At 35.7% G+C, this 25,118-nt stretch overlaps 1 protein-coding gene across 6 annotated transcripts in view; it reads left to right on the top strand.

Annotated features, from left to right (window-relative positions):
- The window catches only part of PRKG1 (protein kinase cGMP-dependent 1), a 1,295,238-nt gene that overhangs the window by 1,139,533 nt on the left and 130,587 nt on the right, over positions 1 to 25,118 (top strand). The gene's annotated exons all lie outside the window — the stretch shown is intronic.

Genomic DNA, 25,118 nt, shown 5'->3' on the forward strand with positions numbered 1-25,118 from the left:
CTTAAAAGTGGCTGGCTCTGCCATTCTAGCTTTGTGATCTTTAACAAGGTACTTAACCACTGTGAGCTTCAGCTCAGCTCATTTGTAAACTGGGGTAATGAAATATCATACAGATATTTTGAGGATTAATGAGAACATATGAGTAAAGCATTTGTCCAAGTGTCTTTTACTCAGGAGGTACTCAACCAATGCTAGTTATTTTTGTAAATTTTTAGAATTATTATTCCATTTTTGTTAAGAAATGGGTTATTTTTTGAGAGTTTTAGTTATGCCCTCTATTCTCCTATCTCCAGACTTCCATAATAGAAGCATTTAGGGAAGAAACTTTTGAAGAAATAATCAGTTCTAGACATAGGCATATATTTAAGGCCATTAAAAATTTGTCTGATAATGTCTATCCCTGTTTCTTCTCTCAGTTCTGACTTGCTCTTTTCATTACCTGAATGCTTTATAAGTTAAACTGCAAATGTCAGATTATTGATTCTCCAAGAGCATGGTTAAAATGCGTATGTACTTTCTGGAAGCAGTCGAACAGGCTTTTCTTCCTTGTAATGTATGTGGATAAATTCATCAGAATAGCCAAGTATATGACCCAAGAATAACTGTAAAACGTCCATTTTAGTGGAGCCATTCAAACTGGAATAGGCAGTGAGTAACCACATAGAATGAACCTGAGGAGCCAGGTATGATTAGCCTAGAATGATGGAGCTGGATGCCGAGCTCAGAGGACTCCGGATGGAGAGAAATTCTACCTGATTTACAAATCTCACTTTGAGAGGCCCTTCTATGCTGGATCACTAGAACCAGAGCAGAGACACAGTTGCAGAATGGTAGCAATATCCATGGATATTTCTGAAATTGTTATATTTTGTCTGGTTCCCAAAAACAATAATTACCAATTTGCTCTTCCATTCAACTCACATTTTACTGAGAATCTCCCATGTGCAAAGCATTGTCCTGAAGAAGATTCAAAGGAGCAGCACAGATGCTGGTTTTAGGAGTTAGCGTCTAATAGAGATGTGGCATATACAAAAATAACCATGATACAAGGCAAAAAAAATGAGTTCAGAATAAAATTTTAAGGGAATTCAGAAAAGAGAGTGAGTACTTTTGAGAAGAGTCGGGGAGGTGTTAAAAAGTGTTAAGTGGATATGGAAGTATAGGAAAAGCAATATAAATATGGTGACTAGTGTAAGAATTACTCATGGGAAAGCTATCAGCCATTTAAACTGGCTAAAGTGAGACTGTGTAAAGGTAGTTGGTGGAGGTGCTGTAACAAGTTCACAAGCATGCTGGCACTGGTTCACTGAGAAAATTGAATGTTGGGATAAGGGCAGTTCAGACCATTTTATGCAGCAAAAAGTTATCACTATAACAATGGATTTAATAGACTAATCTGAGAATTCAGTGTAAAACGAATTAGAGGGAGAGGTTAGAGACAAAATATTTGGTTAGCAGTCTAAATTCAGTTGGTGATTATGAGACCATGTGTAGGAGGAACCCATAAGAAACGAAGAGGTAAAACCAGAAGGTTTCACGTCTTACTGAATGTGAAGAGCAAGGGAGAAATTAGGGATGTAGTTGGGATAGAAAAGATGTAAAAGGAAAGTAGAAAAATCAGTTTGGTAGGTACAATGACATTCTACTAAGAATGTAATGCATTGAACATACAATATCGAACACTCAAGAATGGATGGCCTGTAGGAGACAGGAAATGTGGGACAGAAACTCTTGTTAGAATTAACTTAAAATTAACTTTAGAATTGCCTACATGTGGTTAGCAGCTGAAGCTATGAGACAGGACAGAATTGCATGAAAGAATCGAGAAGAAGATTAAAGAGCCAAGGCTAGATTTGGGGAAATCCTTTCATTTAAGCATTAGGGAAAGTAAAACCAGTGAAGAATAATGAGATGTTAGAAACCAGAGCAGTGTAGGAGACTTCAGAAAGCAAGAGGATATTTCATGAGAAAAGAGATAATCACAGTGTTACAAGCTGAGAGGCATGCAGATAGAGAAAAGGGCAATAGGCTTAGTAACCTGGGAGAAAACAGTTTTATTAAAATGTTAAGAATGGAATCCAGATTACAAAGTGTGACTAGGTAAAAAGGAAGTGAGAACACTGAGCTTACAGTATACAAGTATCCAGGAAGTTGGAGCAAATGAAATACTAAAGGTGATATTTGATAAATGGGACCCCAGGGGAGAAAATAGTGGGCAAATGAGGAAAGGTTCTTGGAGAGCACATATATATGTATTTTTGATTTTCTGAAAAGTGAAAAAGAGGCAAGGTAGAAAATTTGTAGAGAAATGCCAGGATATAGATAAGGATAGTTGTGGGAACTTAGATGGACTTAATCTTGCCTCTTTTAAAGCATGAAGCAAGGAAATCTAGTGAGGGGAGGAATGAGACTAAGGCTTTTCCCTAATCCTAATTTTCTCTCCTTATCCAAACCTAGGCATATACAGTGTACACTGACAAGTGAATGGATGTGGTCAAAGCTCAATACTTGAATCTTGACTGCACCATTTTACAAGAATATGGGTAAATTACTTAAATTCTGAGTCTCAGTTTTCCTGTCTGAAAAATTGGATAACATTATCAAAATTATAAAATTGATTTGAAAATCAAATGATTTAACATAGGTAAATGTCCATGCACAGCACAATACATGAAGTAAGCACTAAATAAATATGCCCTTCCTCTTCTTACAGAAGGCATAGGATTCCCTTGGATTTAGCTGTGTTTCTCTCTACTCAGCATTGGTTTATCTTCAGGGTTATATACAGAGAAGAAACCTTGAGAGAGGTCTACCTTAAGCACAAATACAGAAAAATCAGCTTGAGTCTAAGAATTCAAAAAGTGCATTTGTATACTCTTAGCAGAGAAATTGGGCTTCTGACCAAATGTTGAATTCACAGCTTTATTTTTTAAAAAATGAAACTGTAACTGAAGGATCCTGTCAAAAGCCTGCTGCTGATATCTAATTTATGGCCAATTAGAAGAGCACCAGGGCTTCATCTCATGCAAGCAGATGGCAGACATTAGCACTGTCAACAAAAGTAGCTTCCTTCACAAATTTACAAGTGAGGTACCATGTTCCGTAAGCCAGTGATTATGCTCTATCACTCCAGAGGGAGAGCAAAAGAACATTATTGTAACTAATCATGCATGTCATTGACAAACCAAAAGATGATAAACAGATACATGGTGTCCTCAAAGGCATTCTCTAAATATTGGTTTTTTGTAGTCTACTTATTAATAAGTACCTGCAGTGATGTCAAAATTTATGAATATTGTATAAAAAGAATATTAGTCTAAGAGAACCATCCATTAATACATTTCTTAAATATATAAAAAACAATTAAGTACCTTTGGTACCTCTTATTTTGGAATCTGTGAAAAGAAATAAATATAAAACTAAGTACAGTCATTCTTTAGTATCCACAGGGGATTGGTTCAAGGACCCCCTTTGAATACCAAAATCCACAGATGCTGAAGTCCCTCATATAAAATGGCATAATATTTGCATATAACCTATGCATGTCTTCCCTGTACTTTAAAATATATCTAGGTTACTTACAATACCTAATAAAATCTAAATGCTATGTAAAAACTTGTTATACTATATTGTTTAGGAAATTACAAGAAAAAAATTCTATGCATATTCAGTAAAGGTGTAACCAATGTCTTTTTCAGCTAAATCTTTTTGATCTACAGTTAGTTGAATCCACAGATACAGAATGCATGAATACGGAAGGCTGACTGTATACTTTTGTATTCTGTAATCTGTTATGCAATGTCTGCTTATTCACCGTTATGGGAAGCTGTTTAAACTAAAAGTTCTATTAAGATAATTGATTTTTTGACACATTGAGGATCATTTTGACAATTGTTCAAAGACAGCAACTTATAATTATTAGTAAACCTTAACGAGTTGTATATTTTTCCCCAGGAAATTAAGATTTAAATTATCAGAGTCCTAACTCTATCCCTGATTCACTGTGTTGCCTCTGAGATACAGCCATACTGGTTATGAAAATGGAAACATTTTCATGCTGGATGGTAAATAGCACTCATCTGAGATCCCTGCATGTCTCTCCCACTCCTCTTCTGCCCCAGTTGTCTGATTGCCCCCTACTCCTAGGACATTCTAGATCCTTCTTTAATCCAGCAAGTAAGGAAGTGACATCTGGCAAAAACCAGGACTATTGTCCATTTTTGTTGGTCAGTTCGTGGGCCCTACTGGCCATTAATTATCTTTCCTTTCACCTCTGATAATGTCAAGCTAAAATATAATGTCCTATTATCAATTGTTTTCATGCTTTTGCTTTACCAGGCCCATTGTTTAAATAAAATCAATTAGAAAGAAAACAGAGGAACTTTTTTGTTTGTCATGGGAGTAAGACTCCTAAAGGATCCAGTGGTCTTCATTCTTTCCCTCAGAATCACTCCAGGTGATTCTTGAAGCCCTTGTTGGACCCTAGAAGACACTAAGAATTATTTATACAGCACACATGGCTGATGATGTCCCTACCATCAGTGACACTCTGTGATGTTTTCTCATACCATGGGGCCAGTTTTGTTATTGGGACAGTCTAGGAAGTAGAGACCAAGAACTAGCCCAGAGTAAATGCAGTGTGATAGAGCATAAAAATGATGAAATTAGGAGGAAATGTCAAGCATAAGATTGTAGGGCATTGCAAGTAGCAATCTCTGAAACTGAGATATCTCTAGATATCAGGGAAGTCTGGGTTACCATGTTTCAAGTTTTTGACCTCCCCAAACTATAGTCACCTGATATATTCATGCCATATATTTAAAAATGTACCAAGACTCTCACCATAATTGGGGAGCAACTCATAAGACCAAGGTTGATCCCAAGGTCCATAAATAATAAAGTAGCAAATATATTACTGAAGAAGATTAGACACAGAGAAAAACGTCACTGGAGTTGGCAAACTAAAGACTATTCCTTGACACCCAGACTGGAGCCTAAGTATTAAAACTGGGTATGTTTTAATAGATTTGGCATTAGAGCTAGACTAGGCAATTTTTATATTTATTCATAGAGAAAGATAACAAGGAATGTCTGATTCCTGTGTCAGGTACTGGGATACTGAGATGAACAAGACACAAATTCAAAATAGGTTTGAAAACTGAATATATATATAGAACCAGCTCAATTAGAGACAAATTGGTGTCTGTATTAGAATGGTTTTTTGTTCCTTTACCAGTACTAGTAGGAAAACCTCAGTGCCTTCCACATGTAGCCTCTGTTTAGAACTCGTTTGTAACTCTTTAGCCACAACAGCATCTGTCCCCAAGGATACAGCTTCTGATGCTGGTCTCTATCTCAATCTCCTCCCAGCCGCATTGCTTATGGTGAGTTTGTGCCTTCCTCCATTTCCTGTTACTGCGTTTATTCAGATATTCCACTCCAAGTTCCAGGGGCAAAGAAACAGAAATACTGAATCCATGCTCTGGGTTAGGAAGATCACACAGTGAACCAGCCATGCAGGAACCTGCATGGCCATTGGAACCCAGAGTGCCAAATGGGATAGAAATATGTGGAGAAAATAGTATTTATGTAACTCTTCTCAGGGAGGTGCTATTGGTGTTTCTGATAAGCAACTTGGGATTGGGGGGTAAGGCTCACCAAGGTGCATACTCAAGGTAGAATAGGTGATCACTAAACTGCCTGGTAGGTTGCATTAAGTGTGGGAGTTTTATCTTCTGAGTGGGGTCTCCAGGCATGACTCTATTATAGAACTACATGACTCGAACAAGGGGTTGGCAAACTTTTTCCATAAAGAGCCAGATAGTAAATATTTTAGGCTCATGGGACAAATTACCTTTGTTGCAGCTACTCAACTCTGTCTTTGCAGTGCAAAAGTAACTAAAGATGATATGTAAATGAATGAAGACAGATGTGTTTCAATAAAGCTTTATTTATGGACATTGACATTTGAATTTATATCATTTTCTTATGTCAAGAAGTATTATTCAGCATTTGATTCAGTTTTCCTCATTAAAACATGTAAAAATCATTCTTATCTCATGGCCATACCGAAAATAAGCAGCTGACAGAATTTGGCCTGTTGGCCATAATTTCTTGATCCCTGACTTAAACAATATTAGAAAGTGGAGGGCTATCCGTAGTTGTCCTGCTCCAGTTTTTCTCCATCCTGTATTCAGCTTTTTAAAATAAAGCAAATACATAAAAAGAACTGATTTGAAGCGTCTGATCAGCACTGCCCATGGTGTCTTCCAGTGCTGCTCCTCCTGATGCCATCTGTCTGTTTGTCTTCCAAACACTGGCAGGCATGCTTTACTCCATCCCCTCAATTTCTTCACTTTACTCTTCTGTACACATCTTCTGTAACTCTTTCCCATTGTATCCCCATCCCACTCCACTCCCCATGCACACACCTCTTTTTATAGTTGATTCCTGCACCTCTTAATTCCACTCTTGCATTCTCTAGAAGTTTGCTTCAGGCTTTGCATCAATTTGGTAATAGCTAACTAATTAGAGATTAAAATGGTTCTCTGCAATAGTTATTTGCATTATGATAACATACCCCTGAGGAATGACAAATCGTGAAAATCCAGAAGAATCTTTTAGAACGTCAGGTGCCACTGGGGGAGAGAAGAGGGAAAGTGGAGGGGAGATTTGGGGACAGCAAACCCTTGCAGGCACCACTCTAAGATCACCAACCAGGTCAGTCTCAGGAAGGAACATGCACCCAGTGGTGATTTGCCCACCGAGGTCACCTGTATTCTTCTTCTTATATAGCTTGTCACTCTGTGTCCACATGATAGGACTGTATGAACTCCACATGTCACATTGCCCGTTGTCACATTGCTTAACTAATAGGATGATACACTTAAAATATTTCACAGCCTCAGCCTTTCCTACAGCCTAAGTGGATTTTATTTTGGTTCATTTTCCAGAATAAAATCTAGGGTGATGTGAGGATATTGGCAGGATGGTCACAGGAAAACAAATGTGCCTTTTTAGAATGGTGTCAGCTGCAATTATTTGAACTTGTCTTTTTTTACAGAGCTGTTATTGACTGGTGTGCTTCTCAAAAAATATGTATTAAGCAAGAAAGATAAAATCTAGAGGTTTAGAAGAAAGAGTAACATTATATTTGTTCAATTTAATGATGTGGGTTGAATTATAGCATGCCCTGAACAAGCATGATCTAACTACAAAATAAGTACATTCTCATTCGAAAAGGAGTATACCCTGAGACAACATTTGTGGTTTAAAGTCATGGAAAGAGACAGTTGAGACAACTCTTCATGTTTGCCTGGCTTTGAAATGGTAATAGACATTCATCCTATTGCAAGTCCTTATAGCAATGATATACAGCATGACTGATTGGGATGCCCAGACTGTTGGTTCATCCACCCAACCAGAGCTTACTGGTTACCTGCCATATGTGAACCATCCAGACATCTAGTATTTGGGATTTTAAAGGCAAATATTTAAATATTATATGCTTATTTCCATCTCTGTTATATGGATAGTTTCCAGCAATAATCTGTTAAGCCACAAACTTACAAAGGTTCTCTTTAGTAACCTTTTGACTCTGCTCAAAGTAAAAGAAGTCCAGTCTCAATTTTTAATATGCTGGTGGGCCATCAATCAAAATTTAACACACTTAAGAAATTATTGTTAAAAAATGTATATGGTAAGTGGATAAGTCAGAAAGTCATAGAAGAGATTTAAGAAGGAGAAGTAAAAGGGAACATACAAACCAGAGCTTACCAAGCGTTTTTTAGAAACGGCCAAACAATAAATATTTTCAGCTTTGTGGGCCAAACAGTCTCTGGCATGAAAATTCAATGCCATTTCACCCAAGGGCCATAGTTTTCTAACCCCTTTTATAAATAAACTTATTTTACAGTTGAAGAATTTGAGGCCCAGAAGTGTCAGGTATACTCAAATCACACTGTTTAATAAGAATTAAGACAGATCGGGTATTCACATTCTTATATTATAATGCATTTGTTATATCTCACGATTTTAGAAAATAATGAGGGTTTGAAAAACCTCTCTTCCGAATACTTTAGTTTAAAAATGAGGAAGGTGAGTCCCAGAAGGAGTGTGGATTGTCCAAGCTCTTTAATGTCAAGGGTGGGATTACAGCACAGGCCTCATAACATCTGTTTCAGTGATTTTTCACCTACCCCACATTATTCTGTAAATGACTAAGATAGAAAACTCATACATTTATTAATTCAATAAGCACATACTGAGAGTATCAAGTGGGTTTTATGCTCAGTGCTATGATATATAGGGATGTCTAAAAAGAGTTTCCTTCAAGAATCTTGGAGTCATGAAAATGAATAAATCATATGATAGTCCACCTGAAAAAGAGGAATTGATGGCTTATGAATTGAACTAAAATATTTGCATTGAATTAAATCTTAATCTAATTACACTACTTCTAAATATATACAGACATATGGATCTATATAGATATCTCTCAATATATAGATCGATCGATCAGTGGTAAAATATTTGAGTTCCAAATGACTCTTCAAATGGATAAGAACCTTACGAGTCACATCTCCATCATCCTGGCTAAATATTTGGAATTAGAATTTAAATGACAATTTAATCAATTCAGCTAATAAATTTATTTCATTAAAAACATGTGGGCCCTTACTAGCTCACTCCCCTCACATCCCATAACAGCTTTGGTTCGCCTGTTGATTTTCATTGTACCGTCCTTTTACTTGCCATACCATACATTTACAAAACTCATTTATCTGTATTAACTTACAAACTACAAGCTTAAGGAGGACAGGACTATGTTTATTTGGTTCACTACTGTATCCACAATTAGCACAGTATCAGGAAATATAATAAGCACCTACTATCTATTGAAATGAACGAATGAATGAATGGATGATGCCATATTAGTCTGAATCTAATCAGCATATAGTAATTTGAGCAGCAAAGTGTTATGATAAAAAAATGGTAACTATAATAGGGGACTGGAATAATAAGGGATTACCAAGTAAGAAGCAAAGAAAGCTTTAGAACATATAGAAATAGCAGATATAAGGAGTATTCACTAACACTACTCCTGTGAGAGAGAGCACCCAGTGAAGACACCTCCCTTCTTGCCCCCCCCCACCCTTCCCCATTCCACCCTGCTGAGGCTGAGAGTTACACCTTGTTATAGAGCAGGGTCCCTGAAGCACACCACTATTGACATTTGGGGTCAGATAGTTGTTTTGTGTTGCGGGGGCGGAGCTGTCATGTGCAAAGTAGGATGTTTGGCAGCATCCTGACCTCTACCCACTAAATAGTAGTATCCCTCACCTCTCCAGTGTGACATTCAAAAGCATGACCTGAGCAAGCATTGCCAAATGTCCCCTGTGGGGTGAAAATCACCCCCTGTTAGGAAGCATATAGTCATTACTTACTGGATGGCAGTGAAATCTCTGTGATGCCAAGCCAATAGAACTTGTGCCAGGAATCTGCACTGTAGGGTGCAGGAAAGCTCTGTGAAGGGAGAGCTTTAAAACCACCTGAGGGGAAGTCCGCTGGGGAAGCTGCTGGCTGCCATGTACTGTAGTAGCCAGACACAAGAGAAACCTCAAGAGCCTACCAAGAACACTGGAACCAGGAAGCTGAACCCTTTTGTCCTTGAAGTATCTCTCCAATACCTTCTGCCAACAAAGTTTCAGTGCCAGTCAACCCGATCCACTTTTACAGAGCAGTTAAAAAGAGTAAATTTTGGACTGAGAGGGAATAAATCAATTATCCATACAGATTCCAAACCAAATCCTATTCTGGGATCCAGAGATATAAAGGTGAATAGCAAAGTCTTCTCCTTCTTTGGATTAACTCTTGGTCCAAACAGATGCATTCAAAAATCAGCATGAGAAACTGCATTTCGAGTAAGAATAAAATCCTTGGGGAACATTGAGGATGGAGGAATGAATATGTTTGGCCGGTAGCATCCCAGAACTTCCTGGACACTATAACATGAGAGCCAAGTTGTTAAGTTCGAGTAGGTATATTACAAGTGAGGAAGGAAGGGTAAAGACAGCTACTGCTGAGGGAAGGACCTGTATAGAAGACAAGGAATTTAGAAAGACCTTTGTACAGTAATAAGGGGAGTGTGGCAATAACAGAGGGTTTATGGGACAAGGAACTGGATAATTAGGAGGAAAGCTGGAAGATGTGTTTGGAAAGAAGAGATGGGGATAGATAGTAAATAAATATCCTAGTATCTCAAACTAAAATAATCTAGATTTATTTGGGGGGCAATAAGAAACCAACAGAGAACCATTGGAACTGTATTTTGTATCTGTTTTCGAAGGAAGAGAGTAGCAGATTAATTACAATGGGGAGGAACTCAAACAGGCAGACTTTTAAGATACTGCTGCAGTGGTCCTAAAGGATGTTCATTAGAGCTTAAGAGCCTTAACTTTAGTCTAGGGCCAGGCACAGTGGCTCATGCCTGTAATCCCAGCACTTTGGGAGGCCAAGGTAGGTGGATCACTTGAGGTCAGGAGTTCGAGACCAGCCTGGCCAACACGGTGAAACCCTGTCTCAACCAAAAATACAAAAATTAGCCTTAGCCTAGCATGGTGGCACACACCTGTAGTCCCAGCTACTTGGGAAGCTGAGGCAGGAGAATTGCTTGAACCCAGGAGATGGAGGTTGCAGTGAGCTGAGATCGCATCACTGTACTCCACCCTGGGCGACTGAGCAGACTCTGGCTCAAGACACAAAAATAAAAATAAAAATAAAAATAAATAAACTTTAGTCTAAAGTAGATTTTTATTAATAATTAAATGTGAGGGATGAAAGGGAAATGTTTCTAGTTTAGGAGACTTGGATGTATTTAATAAATAAAGAACAAATAATAGATGTATGTAATAGATAAAGAATAGAACAAGACAGAGCAGGTTGAGATGGAAGTAACTGGCTGATTCAGTTACGGATATTTCAAGTTCAGGCTGCCTAAGTGATATGCACATAGTCAGCAGATGTCCATTGGCAGTTAGATACGTGAGTTTTGTTTTGTTTTACTTTTTACAATCAGATGATGAATGGAAATTGATGTTGGAGTTCATAATCATTTTAAAAATACAATAATCACAGCTTTGATTACGTTAATTACAGTTATTGTTTTGTTTTGCACCAATGAATAAATTATTCATTTTTTTCCAGTAAATGCTTGAAACCTTACTATATTTCTAAGACTTGCATTTTTGTCCATTGGATGTTATAAATCTTGTTATTTAGAAATTCACAATGTCTTCAGAACTCATAAACAAGTTGTATGAGTGAATAAGAAAATATAAAAGATTTCAGTTTCTAAATCATAAATATCCATATTAATTTCTTCAATTAAAAAGATAATATTTGAAATTTTATATTTGAAAATCTCTTTACCTTTTTTATGTACAACATTCGGCTGTTTATTTGAGGAGATGTTATAAAGCTTCTTGTGTTCCAGAGGTAAACCAGGGAGGTGGAGGGCACCAGGATTTATTTCTGACAGAAGCTTAGCAATCAGTTTAAAAATTCACTGTATAGTCATGAAGTTTGAGAGTTGAATCTGCTTTAGACATCCACAGCACTATTTTGGTGGAGTTAAATTGTTTTGCTTACTTTAGTATTCACACTTCCCTGGTGAGACAGTTATTACAGGCCCAGCTGGGTCATAAAGATCTAAGACTTTTCTTTTCTTTTCAATATGTCTAGCAGTTGGTACTCGTTTTGAAACTCATAGCATGGATGTATGAATTGGATTAGCATCAGCCACAATAACAGTGAAACTTCATTCCCAGACAGCTGTGTTTACAAAGGAGGCCTTTTTAGAATTTACTTCTTTGCATAAAGTACAATGATCATATTAGCCATTGCTTTGCTACAGTCATATAATTGAATTAGTTTTAAATGGAAAGCCAGACTAGCAAAGGCAAATCATGATTTGCCTTTAATAGGCAAGAAGGGTGTTGTCCTCCTAGCTGCACTGGAGATAGTACATTGTCATCTAGACAAGAAACCCACTTGGGCTGAATAACATTTTATTTAATTATTTTTCATTATTCCCATAGGGTTCGCTTTAAATCTTCTCTCTTTTTTTACTTTTCTAATATAGTCTATGTCATATGATTATAAATGTAATAAACTGTTTGTTTTAGAAAGATTGGAAAGCATAGAGACATATAAATATAACCCTGCCATTCAAAGGGAATTACTGTTGATAATTTCGTGTCCTTAAATAGTGAGATAATTCTGCCTAGATATTTTTCTCCTGCTTTGTCTACATCCTGGGGCAGCATTAATAAATCACATACACACAGATAGAGATATTAATATATACACATAGATGCTAGGTGTACTATAGATAAATAGTCATTAATTTTTCTCAGAGCAAACTTGCAAGGAATTCTTTTTTTTTCTCCATTTCAAAGGTAAACTAAGCTTCACATAGCCAAACTGTCATGTTGCAAAACCTACAGCTTGTAAGTAAAGAAATGGTATTTGAGTATAATTCTATTTTCAAAGCCTATTATAGCACATTACTTTACCACGTTGCATTAGCAATTTACCATGTTAATAAAAACACTTCATGTATAATTGAGTTTCTTTGTCATAGTTTCTTGACTGTGCTTGGGCATTTAAGCTCATTTTAATTTTTTATTTTGTAAAGAATTCTCTGTGTTAAACTTTACCCCTGTTTTAGAAATATGCAGTATTAGAATTACTGATTCAGAGGATATGTATTTTTTAAATTATTGCCTAGAATCATTATACAGTTTACTCTCCAGTGACAGTATATGAGAACATCTGTTCCACTGCACCCTCGCCAGCTTAAGTTTTTGGTTGAAACAACATGACTGGGGCGAATCAGCCCAAGGCATTAGTTATATCACCATCCTAAAAGAGTTAGTTTGACATTTGTTCTTTTCTTGCAGTTGAGACATAGAAATTATTGACAGAATCTGGAAGATTGTTCATTCTTTAGTGATTGCTTCTTTGTTCTGGAAAAGAATACGCAAATCTGAGACTTCAGAAAACTGGGAGTAGAAATGAGCTCAAATAAACTTTCTCTGAAATGTCAAAAGTAAATAGTAAAGGCCAAAAACGTACCTAAAGAAAGGGTAGACAAAAGAAAAATGGAAATTATCCAAGTAATAACTTATGTAGGAATAAAACATTATGACTTGAGAAGATCCCAGTTTATAGATGATATAGATTGTGGTCAGTGGTGGAAAAGAAAGGAAGAGTTCACACAAGCTAATTTATAAATTTTCTCAGCATCCAAATATGATGTTTTTGTTTTAATACACTCATGTCATCTAATCCCCACAATAGCCCCGTGGGACCAGAAAACAAAAACAGTTTCAGAGAGAAATTAATGATCAGAAAGCCCCAGTGACTTGGTCAGAGTTACATTGCTGTATTGGAATTCCAGGCCTGTCTGCACTAAGACCATGCTCTGTCAATTATACCAACTGTTGCTTTTATACCAACAAAGTAAGTGGTAACTGGAAAGCGTGGTTGTGTTTGGGGAAAGAGTAGGGTAGGAGAGATTAAAGGCAGCGAAACAGAGTATGCTTCTGAAGTAAGAATGTCAATAACCTGAATAAGGCAGTAGAAGTAGAAAGGAAAAAGAGGAACAAATTCAAGAGAGATTGCAAAGGTAGACCGGATGGACTTGGGTAAAAGGGAAAGGTCATAGATAACACCAAGATTTCTATCCTGAATTATTGGTAGGTGATAATGCCATTAGAAAGTCAGAAAACCTAACAGCAAGTCTGGATGGAAGCTGGTTAATACAGTTATGGTTAGGTTGAGTTTGAGGTACAGGTGAGACATGCATATGCCACTGGGAAAAATGATGACAATATGTATCTGGAGAGTTCAAGGATACAGATATAGATTTGAAGGTCATCGGCCTGGGGATCTGAACTGAAGTCTTAAGGTTAAATGTTATTTTATGGGAAAACTTAAATCAGTGTACTATGTAAGAACAAAGTTCTAATAAAAATCAGACTCCTGGGATCAAATTCTAGATCACTTTCTAGCTATGTGGTCCCAGGCAAGTTTATGTAACCTCTCTTAGCCTTGTCACTTATGTATTCTCATCTAGGTAACGTTGGCAATGCCTGGAGACATTTTTTGTTGTCACAACTGGGTTTGCTACTGTTATCTTAGTGGGTAGGGTTCAGGGATGCTGTTAACCATCCTACAATGCACAGAACAGCTCCCTAAAACAAAGAAGTATCTTGTCCAAAATGTCAGTAGCTCTGAGTTTGAGAAAACGTGCTGTAAGTATTCTATAAAGCAGAGATAACTGTACTTACCTTGTAGAGATGTTGTGAAGTTTCAATGAGATCATGAAGGTAAAAAACAAAACTGAACATATCTTAAACAAGAAATATTTAAGAAAACAAATTTAATTTATTGAATAGAAAAAAAAGGCAAAGGACACAATTTGGGAAACCATTTACCTTTAAGAAATGTCAGAGGAAGGAATGTGTGTCACATATACTGAAAGGTAGCATAGAGGGAGAAGAGAAGAATCGGGAAAGTGGGGCATCAGTGATCAGCACAGAGCAGCTTAGTGGAGTGCCATGAGCGTCTATTGCATGACTGCAACCAGGGAAGAAGGCGAGCAGGACCCTGAACCTCAGATAGCTCACCGAGGATGGGACCTGGAAAGAGACCACTGGGGTGAATGGTTAGCAGAGTCATGATAACTTTGAGGGAAAAGTTGTAATAAGGATGAAAGAAAGACAGGAATAGAATTCCAGGCAGCAATAGGCTGAGAATTAATGAAAAATGAGGATAAGACTTAGGAAAAGCAGCTTCTTTACACTGACTATTTGACCACAGAGGATAGTTTTGCTTTTTTTTTTTTTTTTTTAGGTTTGGAAAGAACATCCTGTTTAGACTGAAAAGAAAGAAAAGTCAAAAGGGAGACAACAAAACAATAAGAAAGATTGTAATTGATGGAGCAAGAGTCCAGAGGAGAAAGATGAAAGACTCTGTGATTAGTAGCAATGAAAAGGAGACTTGTTTTAGAAAAAACATGGGGTACTTCCTATGGCAGAAAAGTACGATGATAATGTCACTACACGTGAAGTCCAGGGAAAAAATGCATATCTATTTAATAAGATTTTCATTTGTAGCTTTTGAAAGGTTCATAAAAAGCATAAAAAGCTGAGTTCTTTTTATGAACCTTTCAAAAATTACAAATGAAAATCATATTAAATAGCCCAAATACACAAGAAAATGTATTGTCTAGATTGCCATTGTCATTAGACTTCCTATTAAGGACTGAATTATGTGCCCCCCAAATCCATATGTTGAAGCCCTAACCCCCAATGTGACTGTATTTTGAGACAGGGCCTTTCAAAAGGTATAATAATTAAGGTTAAATGAGGTCATAAGGGTGGGGCCCTAAACCTATGGGACTGGAGTCCTTGGAAGCCAGGAAAAGACACCAACAGGGCGCACATGCAGAGGAAAGGCCATGTGAGGATGCCGTGAGTAGGGGCCTGTTAGCCAAAGGCAGGACAAAATAACTCACCAGAAACCAAACCTGGTGGCTCCCTGATCGTGGACTTCCAGCCTCCAGAATGGTGGGAAGATAAATTTCTGTTCTTTAAGCCACCCAGTCTGTGGCATTTTGTTATGGCAGCCCCAGGGAACTAATTACTTCCCTAATTGGAACTTTTATACACATAATACAATAGGAGAAAGAGGTGACCTATTGAAATAAAAATTATTTATCTTAAGGAATCTTGGCCGGCTGTGATGGCTCATGCCAGTTATCCCAGCACTTTGGGAGGCCAAGGTGGGTGGAATCACTTGAGGTCAGGAGTTCAAGACCAGCCTGGCCAACATGGTGAAAACTTGTCTGTACTAAAAATACAAAACTTAGCTGGGCATGGTGGTGGGTGCCTGTAATCCCAGCAACTCAGGAGGCTGAGACAGGAAAATTGCTTAAACCCAGGAGGTGGAGGTTGCAGTGAGCCAAGATCACCCCACTGCACTCCAGCCTGGGCAACAGAGCAAGACTCCATCTCAAAATAATAATAATAATAATAATAATAATAATAATAATTTGATTGGCCATAAGGGCAGGATTTGAGAGAGAGAGAAAGCAGATATTTAATACCAAATCTTAGACACAACTATTAACTAGATCACCTCAGATTTCCATATTGGGGAGATAAATATGGTGCCAATTACGGCTGGGATTGCAGATGTTGGAAACAGGTTGCCTTGGTTCAAATCCCAGTGTTGACACTTACTAGACATGTGACCTCGGGCAAATTACTTAATTTTCTTAGCCTTGATCACCTTACCTGTAAAACAGGGAACATCCATGTAAAATAGTTTGTACAATCCTAATACATGCTAGCTAGTATTTTCATGTTTTATTTGAAATTTTTATATTGCTAAGTTATATAAACATTAATTTGTGACATAAAGGGATGCATTCATTGTTAAGCTTCTAATGATTTTTTGGGAAAAGTATGTATTTCCCTTTCTAATCATGTAATGAGAGCAGAAATAAAAAGTCCAGTAATTGATTGATATTTATAAAAATGTTAAGCTAATGTCTTTGTTTCAAGGAGTTTCACAGCATAAATAACAAAAAGTCTACTAAAAAAGATACCTTGGGATAGATTTGTTGTGCCATTTTAGGATTTCACTTTCAAGTTGCTTAATAGAAAATCAGTGACTATCATAGTATTTGCATTCCCAAGATATTTTTCTTAGCCAGAGGCAGTTTTTAAATAGTCAGTTACTAAAAAGTGGATTGTTGTAACTGATATCTACTATAATTGATAAGTCTATATAAACTAGAATATATCAGCTATAGATTTTTTTTTTTAATAAATATGGCCTATTTGTTTTTAGACAATTTTGATAGGATTTTTTGCCAATTATACAAATTTGTAAATTTTAAATAATTTGTAAGGAGAGGAGCTTGAAATTTTTAAAAACATTTCTTTTAGGTTTTAGGGTACATGTGCAGTTTTGTTATATAGGTAAACTTGTGTCATGCGGGTTTGGTGTGTAGATTATTTTGTACTCAGGTACTAAGCCTAGTACCCAATAGTTATTTTTTTCTGCTGCTCACCCTCCTCTCACCTTTCACCCTCGGGTGGGCCCTAGTGTCGGTTGTTTCCTTCTGAAAATTTTTTAATAGATAAGACGCTCATTGTTGCCATAGATTCTGCTTTGAGAATACCAAAATTTGGAGAAAAAATTCACATTTGCTTCTACATAATTCTATCACAAAATGGTCTTAAAATTGAGAATTTACAGTGTTATGAAAAAATTAATTTAGTATTGATAGTTTGTTTCCATTGGGAAAATGTATTATTTTGATGAAATTAATTAAACGTATGTGAAACTTATCATTGGTTTTCATGTCAAAACAGTGTAATCTGGTCCAGAAAAGCAATGATAGGAAGAGTAATGTGTAATATCTACTTTTGTTAGTATGGATTTTATATAGTAAGGTAAAGAGAGTTGCTAACACTTAAAATAATTGTCCAGCCACAAAAAGTATGTCCATTGCATGGACCGTTTGATTTAAGTATAGTTGAGAGATATTTATTTTTAAGGAAAAGGAAACATATAGAGTGGGCACATTAGGGCAATCTATTCTTATATTTTCCTCCTAAACACTGAAAAGGCTAAGAACTATCACATGAGATTTGATTCTAATTTCTCCTGCTTTTAATTGAAAATGAAAGTCATGCTACATTTTAAAATCCTTTCTTCCACTTTAATTGCAGTTGGGATTCATGGATATAAATTTCATTATGGTCTAAAATAATTACCCTCATTTAATGTCCTCTATATAATTCAATGTTAAATTGCTAAGTGTTTCAAATCACTTCACCCATATTTATACCAATGTATTGCTTTATTAGGATGCTAGGCATTCATTTTAACTAAGCCTTTGTCCTTAGAGTTCATACAGGTGGATAACCTAAGTCACACAGAGGACTTTTAACTCATATATCTTAAATTTTAAATAAAACTATGCTTCAGAAACTTAAGAGTTTGCTTGTCATATCCTGGGCGCATGCATACACCCAAATGAATAAATGAGTAAGTGGTTGAGTGAGTCCATCCAGCTATTTATTAATTCATTTTAAATTTCTATTACAGGCCAGGAAATACTCTAGTTCCTAAATAGAGATACTGATAAAGAAGCTAGACTAGGTGCCTGATCTCATGAAATGTACATTTTGGCATGAGGAAGACAGCAGATATTTAAACAAACAAAGTGATTTTTAGCTGGTGGTGAGTGAAAATGAGTTAAAATCACAGAGTGACATTACGAAGGATTTTGAGTAAAGGCTACTTTGCATGGGTTGGTCAGTCCTGTATAAAGAGGAAACAATTGAGCTGAGACCTGAATGGTACTGAGAAAAAACCATGAAAATCTAGAGAAAGAATGTTCCAGGCAGAAGACAAAGGCCCTGAGGCAGATGCGTGAAGTATTCTATGGTCAAATGTAGCATAGGATAATTCAGAGAAGTTGCAGAGGTCAGCAGAAGAGTGACACGATCTGATTTATGTTTTTAAAAGATTACTCTGCTTACTGTGTAAGGATGAGAGAAGAAATAAAGGAAAAGGCAGTTACAGAATTCTCCAGTGAGAAAATGGCAGTTGAGACCCAAAGATAATATAGAAGAGGGGATTCATTTCAGATTATTGAAGTTAGAATATACAGGATTTGGTGTTGGATTAGATACAGAGGAAGGAAGAGGACAATCTAGAACAGGAGTCAGCAAATGCTTTTTGGAAAGGGCCAGGACATTAAAGAGTATCTGTAAACGTGGACATTAAATAGCTCAGGTTATAGAGAAGGAGACTGACCAAAAACTAACAATTCCAGAACTCTGCAATATGCTCTGAAAAGCAACCACAAGGATTCAGAAAGAGGCATATAGGTGGGGGTGAGAGAGAAAGTGAGTGGTCTAGGACAGTGCTTTTCCAAGGATCTGTGCTTAAGGACCAGTTTTGTTTTTATTTTCAGCCCATCCATTGTGGACAGATGTTTTTGAAAAACAAAATACAAATGAATTGCTAGAAAAATACAACTGAAAAAAAGCATAGAAATAAATGCCGCTCTTTTTTCCTATTATATTCAGCATACATAAAATCCTATTTCAATAAAAATATTAGAACAAACATAATGCCAGATAAAAGGAAAAAAAATTGCCCCAATTAATCACATTGTCATTGAAAGCATGTGTACAAGTAATAAGAAAGATAATGGCTATTATACTTGTCTTACCATCATAACAAAACCACAATTTATGAGTGAAATAGCAATTCTCCATTCTGACTGCAATTGGTACACTTTGAAAGAACACTGTGGATTTCACTGTCTAGCCTTTAATATGTCAAATGTGCCTGTTTCTTGATTGTTAACTTTTTTGATCTAGGTTAGATGGATGATGGAAATGCCACTTGCAGGGAGTAATGTGTTCTTTAGCTGTTTTATGTTTTGTTTAATACACTCGGAATAGAGAAACCAGTCTCACAGAGTAGAACTGACGGGAACAGAAGAAGTGATTTTAAAGTAATATCAGCATACTGCAAAAATTTATTTTTATTTATTTATTTATTCCTTCATTTATTTTGAGATGGAGTTTTGCTCTTGTTGCCCAGGCTGGAGTGCAATGGCATGATCTCGGCTCACTGCAACCTCCGCCTCCCGGGTTCAAGTGATTCTCCTGCCTCAGCCTCCTGAGTAGCTGGGATTACAGGCATGGACTACCATGCCTGACTAATTTTGTATTTCTAGTAGAGAAGGGCTTTATCCATGTTGGTCAGGCTGGTCTCGAACTCCTGACCTCAAGGGATCCACCCGTCTTGGCCTCCCAAAGTGCTGGGATTGCAGGCGTGAGCCACTGTGCCTGGCCTTCATTTTTATTTTTATTCAAAATGGAACAAATGATGTTCTATTTTAGTTAATCCTTCATTAGTAGCTAGTTCTATCAATTGCTCCTGTAAAGTATGGTTAAATTTTGATTATCTTTTGATAAGATAAATAGATTCTGAATTTAGATACTTTAGGTTAAATTTAGCAAACTAATCTTAAAATAGCACACATTTAATAATACCCTCTTACTCATGACTTGTATGCAGCTTTTACCAAATGTTTCTCACCTTATGGATTTGACAGTAACACAAATCTGTACCCTGTTCAAAAACACAAGTCCACTGATCTTGCCCTTGGATGTCTCAGCATTGTCAAATTGCTAGAAAAGTTCCTAAACTTCTGTGCTTATGTCTTTACAGACTAGCAACAAATAGTGGGCCAACTATACTTTGAGTAGCACTACTCTACAAAAAGGTTGTGAATTCAATCATCCTTAGAAAAGGGTGAATCATATATAGGAAACTTGTATATAAATATTTAAGATAGAATATTTATAATATCAAAATTGTGTGTAGGAAAATCTCAAAACACTTCTTTTTAAAACAGTGTTTCTCTTTTTCCACCCTTTATTAAGATGCATATATTCCTTTTTATTTCAATATTTTTGGAGTACAGGTGGTTTTTGGTTACATGGGTAAGTTCTTTAGTGGTGATTTCTGAGATTTTGGTGCACCCATCACCCTAATAGCGTACACTGTACCCAGTACGTAGTCTTTTATCTCCCACCCCACTTCCACCCTTCTCCCTGAGTCCCCAAAGTGCCTTATGTCATTCTTATGCCTTTGCATTCTCATAGCTTAGCTCCCAACTGTAAGTGAGACATGATATTTGGCTTTCCTTTCCTGAGTTACCTCACTTAGAATAATGGTCTTTGACTCCATCCAAGTTGCTGTAAATGCCATTATTTCATTTTTTTATGGCTGAGTAGTATTCCATGGTGTATATATACCACATTTTCTTTATCCACTCATTGGCCGATGGACGTTTAGGTTGGTTCCATATTTTTGCAATTGTGAATTGTGCGGTTACAAACATGCATGTGCAAGTGTCTTTTTCATATAATGACCTCTTTTCCTTTGGGTAGATATACAGTACTGGGATTGCTGCACTGAAATCCCAGTGCTACTTTAAAAGTTCTACTTTTAATTTTTTAAGGAATCTCCATACTATTTTCCATAGTGGTTATACTAGTTTACCTTCCCACTAGGAATGTAAGTGTTCCCTTTTCACTACATCCATGCCAAAAATATGTATATATTCTTAACAGTTAAGGATTAAAAGTGAGAAAGAGTTAAAAATAAAATCTTAAGCTAATGTTTGTCACCAATATTTCAACAGTAGAATTACTAGATAAGCAAATAAACAAAAAAATTGAGAAGTTTAGTCATTTCATATTGGATATTTCTATGTAACCAGGCGTGTCCTACATGCTTGACTGGATTGTTTTCCACACTTAACCATTAAGTTGGTTATAGTATAAGCACAGACAGCCTAAAATCAAGTAAGTACTAAACCAATACAATTTCAACTTTGAAATAACTGAAAAAAAATCAAGGAGGATACATGCCAAAATGTTAACGTTTAGCTCAAGATTGTAAAATTACAATACATCTTTTATCCCTTAGAGTTCTTTGGTGTCTTTCAGTTTGTTAACATATTGCCATGGGACACACACACACACACACACACACACACACACGTAATTTTAAAATTCAAAACTAGATGATTTCATTTGATTAATATAATAAGCCTAGTCAACTTAACAAGACCCTGTCCTGGAAAAGACTGATTTACATAGACATATTAGACATGGAAACTTGATCACCACTAAGTCACTTTTTTATTTCTCAAAAGTGACAGTAAGTAAAAGGAGAGAATTCCTGAAATTAATTCTTAGCTTTTTATTCCTTTGTGCATATGCCAGATTGGATCATTATTTTCAAATGGTGGTACCTTTTAAAGCACATAATTATAATCAGGAAACAGTTTAAATGAAGTGTTTGTTATTTGAAATCCATTTTTCTAGTGAATAATCCCCATGATAGACAGGGGGATATTATTACAAAGCAAAGACACAGACAAACATCTAATACTCTGGTGTGTGTAAGTGTCTCTTGCAAATATAAACACGTGCCTGATAAGAAAATGCTAATAATTAGTTACTCATAAAAATGTAATTGCTTTCCATGAAATTACTATCTAATATGATTTTGAGTAGATGAAATTATTTTTATGCACGTTATAGCCTTCCTTCTGATAAGCATTCAGCTACTCATTACTTCTCACGTTCGTATTATAAGTCTTTGTGTCTTATCTGTAATATAAGACTCTAAATTCCTCAAAGTTGTACTTTATTCTTTTTGCATAATCCACAGTAGCTTGAATTGTCCCTTATAGATAGTAGGCATTGTATATGTACGTATGTGTGAGTTTGGTTGAATGGATGGACTGATGGATGGATGGATGGATGAATAAATGGATGGATGACTGGGAAAATATGGATGTGGCTGGTTTTATTTTATTTGGGGGTAATTTTTTCTCCAAGGAAACATACAATCACATGATAGTTGATAGTACAAACCGCTAAGAATTATGATTGTCCCGTTATAAATAAAATAAACAAAAAATAACAAACATAAGAACACTTGAAGCCACAAAGTAAATCAAGGGATTTTCTGCATAAGTGTGTCAAAACAATGAAGGATCCCTCTGAAACCTTGGGCTTAGCTAAGTAAAACATCTCAACTACTTTGGAACACTAACTTTCTACATTTTTAAATAAATATATTTTTAAAAAGATTTAGATGAGATTCAGGTTAACAAAGCATAACGGTATAGCCTGTGAAATTAAGAAGGCGTTGCCAAGCGTTCTGATAATACCTGACAAACATTTTGCTTAGCACTATTGAAGTGTCTGAAATAGCTTCCAGTTTAAGATTTTACCTTTTACACTTTTTGACTTATAACATTTCACTATTAAGTGTAAAAAAGAAAAAATCTGTTTTGAATGTTATGAGACTTTCTCCCACCCTATTTTTAATTTGAAAATATTCTATTTTTAAAATGTTTATACAAAATTCTAAGCCACTATATCACAATAAGGGATAGGAGATCATGAGAATTAAATCAACTAACTCATACACTATATATACACACCAAATATATATATATATATACACGCACATATATATGTTGTGTATATATACACATATATACATATATATATTGTGTATGACTTAGTTGAGATATATATATATATATGTATATATATGTGATACTTTGTAACCCGTAAAGTAAACTTTAAATGCTATGATTTTTTAGCAGTGGTAATGCTGATCTCTGATATTTGGACTGCCTTTCTAATAATTTAAAAGACCATTTCTGTCTAGATGAAGTCTCATTATATCACAACTGATGAACCGAATTATATTCTTTTTAGACATACCACTGAGTAATCAGCTCCCTTCAGAAGAATGTTTTGCCTTAATAATGAAAACATTTTAATAACTAAACTTATTACCCACTGAATTACTGTCATCCTTGACTTCTAAAACAGACACGTTTTCTAAAATGACAAACAGCCTCTTAACTGATATTCCTAAGGACAATTTCTTTAAATGTCACCATTCTTAGTGTGTAAGAGTTATAGTTTCTTCTCCCTTTCTGTCTCCCTTTTTCCATCCACCTCTCTCTTTCCTTCTTCCCTTCCTTGTTCTTCCTTCTTCCTTCCTCTTTCCTTTCTTTTCCTTCCCCACCTGACAAGTATGTCTAAACTACGATCATTAAACATGAAAGGGATTTCCCATTTGCTCTCTTTCAATATCTGTGTACTCAACTGATAATATTTTACCCATGCTCCTTAAAGTATTATGTCAAGACTTGTACAATCAGATTTTCTATCCCAAGAAAAGTAACAGAAAATTTTGCATGAAATATGTGCATGCATAAAGGTTTGCTGTGGAGATGCCCTAAACTGAAGCCATTTGCTCGGTAACATGTCTTTAATTTCTTCCGAAATTAAGTTTAGCATGTAGAAATTTGGTATTTTATTTTACAATGTTAAAATGTAACGTGTGTATGAATTGTGTTTGTTTAAAAAGATAATTTAATGATTTTTCTGTAGTCACCTATATTTGTTAAAACTCATAAATAATATTTTCTGGTTTCTACTTATTCAGTTGTTGGAGTTTTCACAACATCTCATTATAATCATTTTCAGAATAGAATAACAATCAAAAAAAGGCATTAGTCAAGAAATGTCACAGGACCTGAGTAACTATTTAGAAAAGCATCTGATACCTATAGTAGTACTTTTCTGAATGTCTATTTGATGAGGGTTCACACAGATGGCAGGTGTTCCTACAGAGTGTCTGAGAGAAGGAAAACTGAAACACTAATTGGTTCATTTTTGTGCCAGGAGTGATAAATTCTATAACACCATCAATTATGCTTATCAAGATGTCTTAAATTATTCATTGATCAGTACAGGGATCTGCAGACAGTGGCAGTCATTTGGAACTTAATAATATTACTTGAAAATTCTATATTTTCCTAAACTTCCGGTTATGTATAATGGTTGACTTATTGTTTGAGGAGACTTAGAATCTATCAGCAAGACACATTTGTTTAATGTTTCAGAAAATGTATTCTTTCGGCTAGGATCATCTTCTAAGTAAAGATTATTTATTAAGGACACATGGTTCCAATTCCAAATGCCAAGATTATAGTTCTGAGTATTTTTATTTTGAAAATAAATTTCATATGTTTATAATATAGAGTATGAATAAAGATATTTGTGTAAAAGGTCTCCAACTCCTCGTTCAACTGTAAGTGTGTATGTGTGTGTTTGTGTGTATTTCAGTATCTGTGATGTATTCAGCTACTAAAATATTGCTTAAGGAGTTTTTCAAAATAAAAGTTAATACTTATGCTATAATATTAAGTTAAAAATCATAGCGATGAAGATTACAAGTATGAACAACAATAAAGCTATGCAAAAAATAAAAAATAAAAAGTAAAAGGAAATATATAAAGATACCTCCTCTAGTCATTTGTAGTTAGAGTCCTATGGGTGATTTCTTAATTTCTCCATTCAGTTTTAATTTTTTTATAATCAAAAATCAATTACATTTCAAATGAAATT

The sequence above is a fragment of the Pan paniscus genome, chromosome 8, assembly GCF_029289425.2.
Source record: "Pan paniscus chromosome 8, NHGRI_mPanPan1-v2.0_pri, whole genome shotgun sequence".
Lineage (NCBI taxonomy): Eukaryota > Metazoa > Chordata > Mammalia > Primates > Hominidae > Pan > Pan paniscus.